The following is a 15,835-nucleotide window of genomic DNA, read 5'->3' on the forward strand; positions in this document are numbered from 1 at the left end:
AGAATGAATGTGCGCGTGTGTGCGTGTGTGTGTGCGTGCATGCGCGTGCACGCCTGCACACACTCGCATCACACTCACCCTGCAGAGAGCCTGCAGCGCTGTATGCCATCCAACTGCTCATGAGCAGCTATTTTGTTCAGTAGTGACACAGAAATATCCTCCTGTGTGATGATGTGAGGTTGGCAGGGAATGTCTACAGATTTCACTGGTTTCTTCTGCCTCCCACCCCCTACACATATTTATGAGCAACTCGCTGTTTGGTGATTTGGCTCCCTGGGGATCTCTGCGCCCCAGGTCAGGACCCTCTGTGGGTGTTGCCTGGTTTCTTAAATGGTGCATTCTTCCAGCTCAGAACCACCCCCCCCAACCCCCCAACCCCCCACCCTGGCTCAGCCGGGATCTTTGGGATACCCCAGGAGCTGTGCCCCCGCTGCAGAGCTATGATTTAAATCAACATGGGTGCTCTGAGGAGGCAAACAGCAAACCCAGAGTGTGGTGGGAACCCCTGGAGCCTCCCTTTCTGCAGCTCATGTCCAGGTAGGAGTGGGAATGGGGACAACTTTGGGCTCCTACACACTGAGTCATCCATGGTCTCCCACAAGCAAAAAGCTCAGAACTTTTCTCCTGACTCCTCCAACTGTGAAGACAGGGAGACCTCAAATCATTCAGTCATTGTTTATCTTCTTGTCATATGAACAGAACAAAACAAAGTGGGCTTTGCCTGTAGCAGGTTGAGTGTAGGCTAGATGTGAGTGAGGACAAACTGGCAGTTTTTCCACCAGAGAATAGAGTGCAGAGGCAAACCATCATAATAACAGCAGTGAGAGTAGACAAGTTCACACCAGGTCCTAGGAACCAGATGCTGTTGCACTACATTGTAACCCATTTACCCTTGACACCTCAACGGGGGAGATGTCTTTACTGGCAGCACTTTGCAGTTGAGTAAACTGAGGCATGGGAAGGTTAAGTAAGCTGCTCACATTCATTGAGCTAGTAAATGGAGGAAGCTAGGCTCTACCTCAGACTGCCTAGTGCCAGACTCAATTCTCTTAACCACTCCCCTGCATGCCTTGCCTGTGGCAGGTACCACGTTGGGTGCTTTACAAAACCATCTGACTTAATCCTCAAAACAACCCTATTTGACAGATGAGAAAACTAAGATGAGAAGCAAAGTAACTTGTGAAGATCATACAAATAGTAGCACAGTCAGGATCTGGAACTCTGGGTTCAATTGACCGGCCAGGTGCAGAAGCCAAAGAAGAAGAGAGATGCACAAGGCCAACTGGTCATGAGCAACAGTCAATGGGAGGTAAAGCTGCATGCCATCCAACTGCTCATGTGCAGGTGCTCTAGGCAAGCTCCTGGCCTCCTTGAACCTCCTCTGATTCAAACTTGGGTCTGATTATGGCAATCTTTATCCAATTACTGCATCTTTTCCTACAACCATCTCCTCTATGCCACTCTTAAACATAGTAGTGAAACTGACATTTTAAAAATCCATTGGCTTATTTGCAAGGACATGGATGGAACTGGAGGGTATTATGCTGAGCAAAATAAGTCAAACAGAGAAAGACATGTATCATATGACCTCACTGATATGAGGAATTCTTAATCTCAGGAAACAAACTGAGGGTTGCTGGAGTGGGGGGTGGGGTGGGAGGGATGGGGTGACTGGGTGATAGACACTGGGGAGGGTATGTGCTCTGGTTAGCGCTGTGAATTGTGCAAGACTGTTGAATCTCAGATCTGTACCTCTGAAACAAATAATGCAATATATGTTAAGGAAAAAAAAAAAAAGAAGAAGATAGCAGGAGGGGAAGAATGAAGGGGGGGAAATCGGAGTGGTAGACGAACCATGAGAGACGATGGACTCTGAAAAACAAACTGAGGGTTCTAGAGGGGAGGGGGGTGGGAGGATGGGTTAGCCTGGTGATGGGTATTGAGGAGGGCACGTTCTGCATGGAGCACTGGGTATTGTGCACAAACAATGAATCATGGAACACTACATCTAAAACTAATGATGTAATGTATGGGGATTAACATAACAATAAAAAAATTTTTTTAAAAATCCATTGGCTTATTTTTTTTAATCTTTAATTTCTACTTATTAGAGTCAACTCTTCAAGAGTAAGTGCTCCAGGGACAAGATAACATTTTAAACCCATGTTGACAAGCTCTTGGAAGAACTGGCTGAATGGTAACTGACACAAGGACCTCTGGGTCAGACTCACAGTAGACTTTTAAAGAATTGAAGAGGCCATAAGGAGTGGGGGCAAGGTCAGAGACAGGTTCCCCTCCTTCCTCACTTCCAAGTTGTCCCAGAAACAAGTCTGCACTCTTGTCCTTTTCTTTCTGGTTTATTGCCTCTGAAACACTGCAGACTCAGAGTTGGCAGATGAGCAGCAACTCCAGAGATCCTTGCAGACCTGAATGTCACAGTGTCAAGGATCGTGATCCAGCTCAAGGCTTTCATTTTACAGACCAGCCAATTGAGACTTCGGTGACTACGTGATTTGTCTATGGTTACATGACGAGACAGTATCAGGACCAGTAATAAAACTCAGAAATAGGGTCTGAGAGAATCGACAGCCCTGAGCAGCTATTTTGTTCAGTAGTGACACAGAAATATCCTTCCCACAAAATCATGGAAGTGTTGCGTGGTAAGAGAAACATGGAGTGTGTGGTCATGAACTCCACATTCCAGTCCAGCTCTGAGACTCATGACCTGTGCTATTTTGGGCAAGTCCTGTCCTTTCAAACCTCTGCATCCTCAACGGTCAATTGAAAAAAATCATAATACCTTTTTCATTCACGTGTTTTGAGCATGAAATAAATACCACATTTGAAACGCCCACACAGTTTCTGGTCCTAGCACACACTCATCAAGTTGTGTGGGCTTCAAGAATGCTTTCTCATTCCATTTTGATCAGAGGAGAATTTGGGACCCTTGGGGGACTCAGTTTGATTTTTCACCCCAGATGGATCACTATGTTCTTGCCCTTTTTCTTAATTCACAACACTTATAATTGTGTCTTCTATTCCTGTGACCTTTGCTTTTTCCAACCTCTTAGTTTGGTATCATTTTCTAGCCTAACAAATGTATTATCAAGTTTATCATCCAAAATGAAGGGGATGGTAACAGTCACTTCTGCCTCTGAGTTTTCTGGAAGCCCAGTTATCATACTTCAGCTTTGTCCTCTCCCAGGTGGACCCCTGTTCATTGGAAAGCAATATGCGCAGTCAGCTGGCAGCCATTCCTACATCTACCAGAGATCTGAGTCCTGTTTTTCATGTACTATCAGTTAAAATGCTTGCTGTCCCACTGCTCACTTTTTTTTTATTTAAATCCAATTAGCCAACACATAATACATCATTAGTCCCAGATGTAGTGTTCAATAATTTATCAGGTGTGTATAACACCCAGTCTCATCACATCACATGCCTTCCTTAATGCCCATCAATTACCCCATCCCTCCACCCACCTCCCCTCCAGCAACCCTCAGTTTGTTTCCCTATAGTTGAGTCTCTCATGGTTTTTCTCCCTCTTTGATGACTTCCCATTCAGTTTTCCCTCCCTTCCCTCATGATCCTCTATGCTGTTTCCTATATTCCACATATGAGTGAAACCATATGATAATTGTCTTTCTCTAATTGACTTATTTCACTCAGCATAATACTCTCCAGTTCCATCCATGTGGATGCAAATGGTACATAGTTACCTTTTCTGATGGCTGAATATTCTATTATATATATATATATATATATATATATATATATATATATATATAGCATGTCTTCTTTGTCCATTCATCTGTTGATGGACATCTGGGCTCTTTCCATAGTTTGGCTATTGTGGACATTGCTGCTATGAATATTGGGGTGCAAGTGCCCCTTCAGATCACTACATTTGTATCCTTTGGATAAATACCCAGTAGTGCAATTGCTGGGTCGTAGGGTAGCTCTATTTTCAACTTTTTGAGGGACCTCTATACTGTTTTCCAGAGTGGCTGTACCATCTTGCATTCCCACCAACAGTGTAAGAGGGTTCCCCTTTCTCCGCATCCTTGCCAACATTTGTTGTTTCCTGTCTTGTTAATTTTAGTCATTCTGACTAGTGTAAGGTGGTATCTCATTGTGGTTTTGATTTGTATTTCCCTGATGCCAGGGAACGTAGAGAATTTTTTCATGTGTCTGTTGGCTACTTGTATGTCTTCTGGTGCTCACTTCTTGATAGTTATTCCATCTTAACCATCCATATGACTCTTTCTAGTTCTCCTCTCCTTTCTCTGATACCCTCTGATTTCTCTGGTTCCTCTTCTTAACTTCACCAATTACCCACAGCTTTACTCAGGTTCAATATATACCCCTCTGCTTTAATCTCTATAACTAGGATGATGGCAACTCTACTCCTTTTCTCTGTTTGGAGAGGAACTTGGGAATAAAATGGCATTTCAAGGATGAATTCAATCAAGGAATTTTATCAAGTCTTATTTAAGTAGCCATTTTAAAGTGATGACTGAGTTTTCTAACCTGTAAAGCTTAGAGTGCATATTAACAACACAGAAATATCATCAAATGTTCTATATATATAGAAGATTTTATGGAAATCCATAGATTTGGGGGGTGATAAAGGTCTAATATGAATGTTTTGTCACTGCTATTAAAATTAAAGAAGCATAATTTCATGTTTCAGTGAAAAAATAAAGGAAATCTCAAGGAACAGGAGGAATAAGAATCCAGGGGAAATAAAAAGTCAGGAATGGAGATGACCATCAAAATTCAACTCACTGAGATTTTATCTGTAGTATGCCTTGTACTGTACTATGTACTTCTCTTAGAAAATGAAATAAGGATTTAGGACAGCTTTGTCTATTCATTTGATTTAAATTACAACAGTTTTTAAACAAGCACAAGAATGCATACAATTGCAAAATAAATATGTACTAATGATACTTCAAGGCACCATCTCTGCATATCATCATCACCTTATCCCCTTTCTCTTTCTCTAGCATTGACGCCTCAGTCTGCCCAGTAGCAGGCTTATCACTTAGAACCATCTTCTCTCTCCTTCACCCCCTATTCCATATCCACTCCATCTCTAAACCCTGCCAATACCACAGTGGGTAGCCAGACATGACCACAGTAGATTCTAATGTGATCAGTGTGTTGTTACAATACAAAAAGTTTAACCTAAGATAATCCAATCGACCGGCATAAAGAAACAATAAATTCCCGTCCCTACTTTTCATCATTAAAATTGGCCCAAACAAATTAGATTGGTGGAAACCTTGCTCCCATCTGCTTGCCACAGGACATATAGACTCAGCAGTTTTCTTGGACTTCAACTTCCCCCTAGCTCCATAGCTCTTACCCTGTCTTCCATGTCTTCACCACCAGATGCCCGGCAAAGCCTACACTTTATATCCTTGTGCCCCCTTCCTCCTCTCTCTTTAACCTCTATAATCTAGCATGTTTAGATTTAGTGCCAGAGAAACTGAGCCACATATTCACCACTTATGGGTCTCACCTCAAACCAGCCAATAGTCATTAATATGCTACTGCATGCAAACAGGAGATAAAGTAAGGGCTTTCAATCTAAATATTTAAGACACTGGTTCTCGGTCAAGACAAAATCTCTTTACCTCATGAGGACGTGTAGTTGAGCAAACATGAGGTGAGAGGAGATGGCTTGAGGGAGTTTTGGTTCATATTTTGGGGAAAAGACTGCTAAAACTATCACTAGGCTATCTGGGAATTTATAGTTATCTGTACCAGAGACTTGTGTTCCAGAAGACTAGGCATGGCTCTCTGTGTACCTATCAACATGTGTATGCAGACAAGCACTCCAATGAGAGAGGGGATTGGGCAGCTGGCTGAATTTACTGAGACATCTTGAACTATTTTTTGAATGTTTGGGTTTGGCAAATAAATGCATTATGCCCCAAACACCTTTTTCCCCTCATTTAAAGCCCATGTGTATTGGAGAGGAAATTTAATCCTTATGTTCCTGATTCACTTACACTTAACCCATCAAAATCCAATGTGGTGGGAGCTGTTAGATGCCCATGAGCCTTCCAAACCATGTGTAATAAACCACTTGGAGCTGTCTTTTCTTTGAGTCTCAGAAACCACAATGAGGAACTATTTTCAGTGGCTTTAGTTGGGGGAGCAATACGGGATTTTGATTTTGCCCTCAGATTTCACCACAACCAAAAAATTCTAACTTTGGTCAAACACATTGCCACACCTTATATTTAGTTCTTGCCAACAACCTGAAATCCAGAGACCACCATTTTGTGAAAAATCAACAAATATGGACTGAGATCCAATTCCAACTACATGTTAAGCACCCTGTGGGTCTCTGGCACTGGGTCCAAATGTCCTCACCAGTGGCTAGCCTCACCCTCCTTTGGATCTCTGAGTGGCTTTGTTTCCCTCTGCTCCAGGCTAAAAGTATAGGACATACTGTTCATTTGTAAAGAGTAGTGGAGAATGATGGAGAAGACAGAATATCAGGAAATAGAATCCTGTAAAGGCAAACAGAGAATAATAACCTATATTCTGAGGGCATGGATATTGGGGACATAACCAAAGTTCACACAGTCCACATGTTCACCCAGAGTTCTATCTCTAGATGACTTCAAGCCTAACATGGAAATTAAGATCACTTTCGGCCAACTCAATTACCTACCTCACTCAGCAGTAGATGAAAGAAGAGTCACAGCTAATATGCAAGCAATTATTATCCAAATTTGGCTTTTGATTTCTCTGTAATTATCATAGGTAAATTCAAACATATAATCCCTTCTTTGCCTGGGCCTAAATTTCACCAACATGTGGGAGACTGAGACAGAGAATAATTTATTTCTAGACCACCTGCCCTGGGTTTCTTGCCCAACTGGATACACGGTAGGAGAAGAAGCCAGGTGGTCCCAACCTGGTCACGGATACTCCGTTCACAGGTAATCAGAAGGGAGTTGTTCTCCAGCAGCACAAGTCAGGCCTTAGAATTTCCTGGCTCGTGCCTACCACATTCCCAACTTGGTGTTTCATTAAGATCAGAGTGCTCATAAACATCATTCCTGGAACTCACATTTCCCCCCGCCCTTCACGGCACAGTGTGTCTTTCCCTTGAGTCTCACAACTCACAACATATGGAGGAGAAAAGAAGGGCATATTGGTGTTTTTCCACCTTTCCATTGAGATCACGGTGTTATTTATGCCCCTTCATTTGATCCAGAACCCTACTCTGGGCTACCTAGCTATTAAACATTCACTAATTTCAAGACTTGTGAAGGACCATTTCCAAGGAACAGTGGTTTTTATTGTTCCTCCCTGGTCTCTGAGCAACTCAAATGCCACCAAAAGAGAAAGGCCTGAGGTTTCTCTTGTCAGTTCAGCCTCAAAATGGGAGAAAAAAATAATACTTTAAAATCTGGAAAAAGAAATAAAAATTAGAGAAAAGAAGGAGAATTCTGAGTTAGAAGGGACTACCTATCAGACTAGAATGAAAAGGGAAGAATGCGTTGAGGCCAAGTACATGAATTCCCACCACAGTGTCCCTGGCAGGAGATATTCAGTCCAAATTGCCTCCAGCCAAGGCAGCTGCCCCAGGAGAGGCACATAAGGCTTTGAAATCAGATTGACCTGGGTTCAAACTACAGCTCTGCTTTTTGCTACCTGTGTCACTCATCTTTATGAATGATAAAATGATAATACCATCTTCATAGGGTTATCATGAAGACTGAATGGACTATGCATTTAAAGCATCCTCTGGAGAGCTGGCACAGAGGGGAAGGGAATGGGATGGTAGCCGTAAAATATTCAGCTCTTGCACCTTGCTGTTTTTCCAGGAATTTTCTCTTTTTTTTTATTTAAATTCAATTAGCCAACATATAATACATCATTAGTTTCAGATGTAGTGTTCAATGATTCATCAGTTGCATATAACACACAGTGCTCATCACATCACATGCCCTCCTTAATGCCCATCACCCAGTTACCCCATCCCTCCACCCACCTCCCCTCCAGCAACCCTCAGTTTGTTTCCCAGAGTCAAGAGTCTCTCATGGTTTGTCTCTCAGGAATCTTCATTGATTGCCCTTTCATGTTAAAGATTGAAAGGTACTGTTAAAAGTCAAACATGTTACTTAGAAGAAATAACAGTCATCTTTTTTAGTGGTTGTCATCTTGATATATATTAGTAGTCAGCCTAACTTTCTGATGCTATAAGGATGTGAGATAGGTAGATTTTAATGTCAAGAAGGAAAGGGTGAAAATTGGAACATGGTATGCTGGTGTTAAAAGATAAATGGAGACATTAAATTTTTAAGGGTTTATTTGGGCAAAAATCAATTCTAATTGGGCAACCAGAAATGGTTGGGAGAACTCGCCAATGGGAACTAGGGAAAAGGCTTTTATAGAGGAGACACAGAAGCAGAGTAAGGAAATGATTTGATTGGCTATAACTCACACATTATTTGGGAAAGACTTGTTGGTTGTTTATGATTGGTTATCCTTATGTTTCAATTTCTTAGGCATTACAGGCTTAGGTTTTACTTTGCTTACATGGGCTGCTAAGACATTAAAGCCACCCCAATCTAATGGCCTCCCTGTTTAATTAACTTAACACTGGGAAAGCAAATCCAAGTGGGCACAAATTTTTGAGATTCCAGGAAATCAGGATGCCAAAAGCAAGTGGGAACCTAGAGCAAAGGAAAATGGCAGAAGGGATGAGAAACTCTGCATAAGGAGAAATTTCAGTTTTGCCTGAGAACCCAAGGTCAAATCCTGCCACCATAATTTATGCTTATATCACTACTATACCACTGCCTCCAGGTCTGCAGTTGTCTTCTTGTGCAACTCTGCCTGGAATCTAGTTTCCTCATGAGGTCTCTTGTGGCAATGTACATAGTAGGAGTAGAATGAATGTAGTTGGATGATCCAAGACCCCAACAGGAGTTCTAGGCATCCATGGATCGATAGACAACTTCCCCAGACCTCCTCAAGCAGGGTCTTCATATTATTCTTTTATGACAAATATACAGCAGTAAAGTCCCCGCTTGGAAACCCTAAGCCTGTCACAGAATATAAAATCACTGGTTGAATTTCACCACCTGGATGATGCACATTGTCACACACACCTGCCTCATCAAGAAGGAGACAGGAGTCAGTGGGATTCTAGCAGCACAGGGAGATTAAAGGGTTTGAGTAAGTGGTACCTTAGTGATTGCTTTCTGGAACCCGATAAATTTGCAGACCACATCAAAGTTCCTCTCCTACTGGGCCAGAAGTTTTCTACCCACAGTCACATTGGTTTTATGAGGAAGATATTTGATGGAAGACCCACACATTTTATAACGGTCTTCAGTTTTGTGAAGAATTGCTTTACATAAGACGGTGTCAAGCTATTCTTCACATCTGCTGAGGACAAAAGGAGTATTCTGAGACTGACTACAAAAATGAACTTATTTTAAATGGCCAGCATAAAGCTCTGGAATAGAGGGATAGTGTGCTGTCATATGGATTTTGGTTGTATGTTTTTCTTTCTTCTTTCTTATAAGACCTGATCATCTGCGAGATGGAAGACTAAGGGAAGAAAATTCTTTATCTAGTCCTCCTAAAAAGAATGCTGATTTGAAAAAGGTTTTCCTTAGAGTATAGTAAGGATATTGGATTAAACAGTGGGCATGGGGCTGCAAGAAGATGTTGAAACTCAGGTCATATTGGTGTCTCAAAGACTCAAAAGATCTCTTGACCAAAATTATTTCTATATTTCCTTTTGACTTACAGGTATCAAAGGAGGACTTTGATTTATTTGTGTCCTACATAGGTTCCAACTGACCAGTGATCTTGTATTATGTCAAAGCCTGACTACTGCTCCAAGGTGAGCTAATGATTTACCATTCATCCCTGCTCCATTCCATTTTCTGCCAACTATGCCCTGTCCACGGACAGGATATTAAAAACAGGGGTGCAAGACAATGTCACCAAAATGGTAGAATAAAGACTTGCAAAAAAATCCCCTCCATAAAAGCAGCCCCCATAAAAGTTGCAAAAACTGTCAGAATCTATTTTTTTCAGAACTCTGGAAATTAATCACAAGCTTGTAGCAACCCAGTAACTTATTCAAGAAAAACAACTGACTCTCAGTAAGAGCAGCAACTCTTAGCCTAGTCCCATCCCCATTCCCCAACTTGGTGGGAGCCTTGAGAAATATCCGGCATTCCTGGTACCTGACAGGACAGAATGAAGCTGGAGCACTCTCAGAGGCTCATTCCCAAAGAATAATAATTATTTGACCTGTCTCCTAGTTCTCTAGTAGAACACACTCAAGAAGCTACATTTCACTCAAAAGTCTTTTCACCCACCTCAGAACTTGCATAGTACTGAAAGCCTTTGGGGGTAGAGGCATTTGTCGAAATCATTTATCTGCTAGTGTTTTAATATGAGCACTGCTTGAGACCATGGGAGAGAACAATAGGCCAACCAAAATGCTTAGAAGAGAAAGCTAGAGAGTGAGTTGTCTACAGGCACGTGGAAAATCTAGAAGATGATACCCTATGCATACAGCTATACACATTCTCACGAAAGACCTGAGTTGGCCCTGGTTGACCTTGAGGCTCTGTACAAGCAGGAAACCAGTGAAAATAACCCAAATATCCATCAACTGATGGATGGATGGATAAACGTGGTATATCCATATGATGGAATATTGTTTATCCATAAAAAAAGAGTGAAGTAGTGATACATACATACTACAACATGGATGAATTTGAAAATATTATGCTGAGTGAAAGAAGAAAGACACAAAAGGCCATATATTGTATGATTCCATTCATATGAAGAAATGTCCAGAATAGACAAATCCATAGAGAGAGAAAATTGAGTTAGTTGCCAGGGGCTAGGGGAAGGAGACAGTTGGCACTTCCTGGGTATGGAGTTTCTTTCTGAGATGATGGAAATGTTCTGGAATTGGATAATGATGATGATTGCACAACCTTGTGAATATACTAAAAACCACTCAATTATATGCTTTAAAATGGTGAGTTTTATGTCATATGAAATTTTATGTAAATTATATCTCAATGTTTTTAATGTGAATGTGAGAGAGATTGGGGTATTTCTTCTCCCCTCTCCTACTTTTCAGTTAGGCCTCTCTGGCAGCAGGCATGTTCTTCTTTGTCTGAATTTCCCACTGGGCAGTCCCTTCTCCAGGGCTCCAACTCACACCAGGCACAAGGAGCATTATTTCTTCTCTGTGCCCCTTGATATAAAAGTGGTAATGGTTTCCCACTCTTGCCATTCTAGACTGGGTGCCCCAAATTCTGTGTTTCCTTAACTCTTTTGACACCACCTGAAGACAGACCATCTCTGTAACTTTTGTTTCCTGGTGGGACTTGACTGATGTACAGGTGTTCCTAACTGAAAATGAAACCATATTCTTTGAAGCTCTGACATGCTGGAATGTGATCCTATCTTTCCAATAGGATAAGGAATGCAGATGTTTTCCAATGTCCTATGCTCAGCCCCATTGTCATCCCATTCTCTACTGTCTTGGGAAATCTGACCTCCCACAATGTCTTCAGCTGTCAACTCAGTTTGGAATTTCTGTCTCTAATTAGATTCCTGACTTTTAGACTAACCTTTCTAATGGTACCATGAAGGTTTCCTCATGAATGTTTTTTAGATCTCTCAACTCAGTACGTACACTTGCCAATTTCATCCACCCATTCACTCAAATTAGACACACTATCTTCAAGTCCACCCTTTCTCATTGTTTAAACAGATCTGAAATCCCACTTACATTTTAGAGATACTTAGGAGTATTAGGTCTTCAGTTCCACTGATTTCATCACTTTATGTTCCTACTTCCAAATATCCTCTCTAGGACCATTTTCTTCTTTGCAGGACATTCTCCTACATATCCACAATGCCATGATCACTCTCGAGAAACTTAACATTGATGCCATAATACTATCTAATTTATAAGAAATATTCAAATTTTCACAATTGTCCTGACAGTGTCTTTAATGGTTATTTTTAATCAAAGGTCAAATCTAATAAAATAGATTACAGTTATTTGTCATGTCCTTTTATTCTTCATGAGCAACTCCATCACTTTTTTTTTTCTTGTCTTTCACTGAGAATGAGATTTTTGCAACACCCAAAGTCCCACAGACTTGGACTTTCCTGCTTATAATCTCATGTTTAAATTCTGAGTAGACTTATTTGGCAAGGATATAGTGTAAATGGCATTGGGTCTTTCCCTGTGCATCACATCAGGAAGCAATAATGTCAGATTATCCCATTATGGGTAATGCTATTTGATTATTGGTTAAGAGATGTCTAACAGATTTATTTCAAAGTAGAAATAACTTTTTTTTAATTAGTAAGTAACTTGCAAGGTTAAACTTTAAAACAGTATGTATACCTTGTTACTCAAGAATCTTTCATCAAGAGACAGGGAGCAAGATGGCGGAGGAGTAGGAGACCTGGATTTCGTCTGGTCTCAGGAATTCAGCTGGAGAGGGATCAAACCATTCTGAACACCTACAAACTCAACAGGAAATCGAAGAAAAGAATAGCAACAACTCTCTGAACAGAAAAGCAACCACTTTCTGGAAGGTAGGACATGCGGAGAAATGAATCCGAGGCGATATTTGGGAGGATAGACAGCGGGGGAGGGGGCCTCCATCGGCCGCTTCTGGCAAGTGATAGAGCAGTGGAGCACAAAATCGGAACTTTTAGAAGTCTGCTCCACTGAGGGACATCACTCCAGTGGCTAAGCCGGGGGGGTGGAACCCTTGTGGGACCCTTGGGGTCACAGAAAGACCGGGGGTGCCTGAGTGCAGCAGAGCTCCCAGGTATCGGAGCAGGGAAGCCGACTGCAGAGATGGAGCCCAGGCGCAGGCTCTCAGCTCGGGGTTGCCATAAACCATGATCCAAGGCACAGTCAGGCCACTGCTCTTCCAGCAGGGACCCAACAAGTGTCAGATCCGGGGAGACTCTCCTTCCTCCCCTGGGAGGAGCGGCACAGGAGCGCACCACAGGGATCTGCTGGGTTTGGAGACTTCACATGAGGTCATGCGTCAGAGATAGAAACGCTCGGTCACAGGCCGAGTGAGCATGGAGTGCGGCTGGAGACCGGGGAGATGGGAGTGACTGACTGCTTTTCTCTGGGGGCTCACTGAGGAGTGGGGCCCCAAGTTCTCGGCTCCTCCAAAGCTGAACGGAAAGCTTGTAGGGAACAAAAGCTCCCGAGAGCAAACCTGAGCAGATTACTTAGCCCAGACGGGGCAAGGGCGAGGCAATTCCACCTCCAGCAAAGACATTTGGGAACCCATGGCAACAGGACCCTCCCCCAGAAGATCAGTGAGAACAGCCAGCCAAGACCAAGTTTACCCATCAATGAGAACGCAGAACTCCAGTGCTAGGGGAATAATGCACATAGAATTCACGGCTTTTTTCCCATGATTCTTTAGTCATGGGAAAAAAAAAAATTTTTTTTAACTGTCCTTTTTTATTTTTTTGAATTTTCCTTTTTCCCTTTTTCAACCAACATCTTATCAATCCCTTTTTTAAAAAACATTTTTATGTTTCATTTTTAGAGTCATATTCTATCCCTTCATAGTAGTTACCCTTATTTTTGGCATATATATATAAATTGTTCTCTCTTTAAAATTTTGAGATAGTTTCTTCTAACAGATCAAAATATACCCTAAATCTCTAGTGTATGCCTTTGTTCTACTCTCCTGCCTGATCACATTCTCTCCTTTTTTTTTTTTTAAATCCTCTTCTTTCTTTTTTCAAACAACTTCTTATCAATTCCTTTCATAAAATTTTTTATAATTTCCATCTTTACAGTCATATTCCATCCCTTCATCATATCAACCCTTATTTTTGTGCATATATGTTTTTCTTTCTTTAAAATTTTGGGAGGGACTTTCTTCTAACAGACCAAAATACACCCAAAATCTAGTGTGTGGCACTGACCTATACACCAGCCTGATCATATTTCATCATATTCTGTTTTTGTTTTGTTTTGCCCTGTTTTTGTTTATTTTTATCTTTTTCTTTTTCTTTTTTTTTTTTTCTTTTTCTTTTTTCTCTTTCCCTTTCTTTTCCCCTGGCTTCAGGTCTTTTCTGATTTGCTTAGAGTATATTTTCTGGGGACGTTGTTACCCTGTTAGCATTTTGTTCTCTCATTAATCTATTCTCCTCTGGACAAAATGACAAGATGGAAAAAATCACCTCAACAAAAAACAAAGAGGTAGTACCAACTGCCAGGGACCTACTCAATACGGACATTAGTACGATGTTGGATCTAGAGTTCAGAATCATCACTTTAAAGATACTAGGGGGGCTTGAAAAAAGCATAGAAGGTATTAGAGAAACCCTTTCTGGAGAAATAAAAGAACTAAAATCTAACCAAATCGAAATCAAAAAGGCTGTTAATGAGGTGCAATCAAAAATGCGGGCGCTAACTGCTAGGATAAATGAGGCAGAAGAAAGAATCAGTGAGATAGAAGACCAAATGATGGAAAATAAAGAAGCTGAGAAAAAGAGAGATAAACAACTGCTGGATCACAAAGGCAGAATTCGAGAGATAAGCGATACCATAAGACAAAACAACATTAGAATACTTGGGATCCCAGAAGAAGAGAGAGGGGCAGAAGGTATATTGGAGCAAATTATAACAGAGAACTTCCCTAATTTGGGGAAGGAAACAGGCATCAAAATCCAGGAAGCACAGAGAGCCCCTCTCAAAATCAATAAAAATAGGTCAACACCCTGACATCTAATAGTAAAACTTACGAGTCTCAGAGACAAAGAGAAAATCCTGAAAGCAGCTCAGGAGAAGAGATATGTAACCTACAATGGTAGAAACATTAGATTGACAACAGACATATCCACAGAGACCTGGCAGGCCAGAAACGACTGGCATGATATATTCAGAGCACTAAATGACAAAAATATGCAGCCAAGAATACTATATCCAGCTAGGCTGTCACTGAAAATAGAAGGAGAGATAAAAAGCTTCCAGGACAAACAAAAACTAAAGGAATTTGCAAGGTGCCTCGTTAGCGCAGTAGGTAGCGCGTCAGTCTCATAAAGGAATTTGCAAACACAAAAACAGCCCTACAAGAAATATTGAAAGGGGTCCTCTAAGCAAAGAGAGAGCCTAAAAGCAACATCGACCAGAAAGGAACACAAACAATATACAGTAACAGTCACCTTACAGGCAATACAATGGCACTAAATTCATATCTTTCAATAGTTACCCTGAATGTAAATGGGCTAAATGTCCCAGTCAAAAGCACAGGCTATCAGATTGGATAAAAAAAACAAGACCCATCGATATGCTGTCTGCAAGAGACTCATTTTAGACCCAAAGACACACTCCAGAGGGGGTGGAAAACCATTTACCATGCTAATGGACACCAAAAGAAAGCTGGGGTGGCAATCCTTATATCAGACAAATTAGATTTTAAACCAAAGACTGTAATAAGAGATGAGGAAGGACACTATCTCCTACTTAAAGGGTCTATCCAACAAGATCTAACAATTATAAATATCTATGCCCCTAACATGGGAGCAGCCAATTATATAAGGCAATTAAGCAAAAGATCAACAAAGAAATAAAGACTTTAAATGACACACTGGACCAAATGGACTTCACAGATATATTCAGAACATTTCATCCCAAAGCAACGGAATACACATTCTTCTCTAGTGCCCATGGAACATTCTCCAGAATCGATCACATCCTAGGTCATAAATCAGGTCTCAACTGGTACCAAAAGATTGGGATCATCCCCTGCCTATTTTCAGA

The sequence above is a fragment of the Halichoerus grypus genome, chromosome 4 (assembly GCF_964656455.1).
Source record: "Halichoerus grypus chromosome 4, mHalGry1.hap1.1, whole genome shotgun sequence".
Taxonomy (NCBI): Eukaryota; Metazoa; Chordata; class Mammalia; order Carnivora; family Phocidae; genus Halichoerus; species Halichoerus grypus.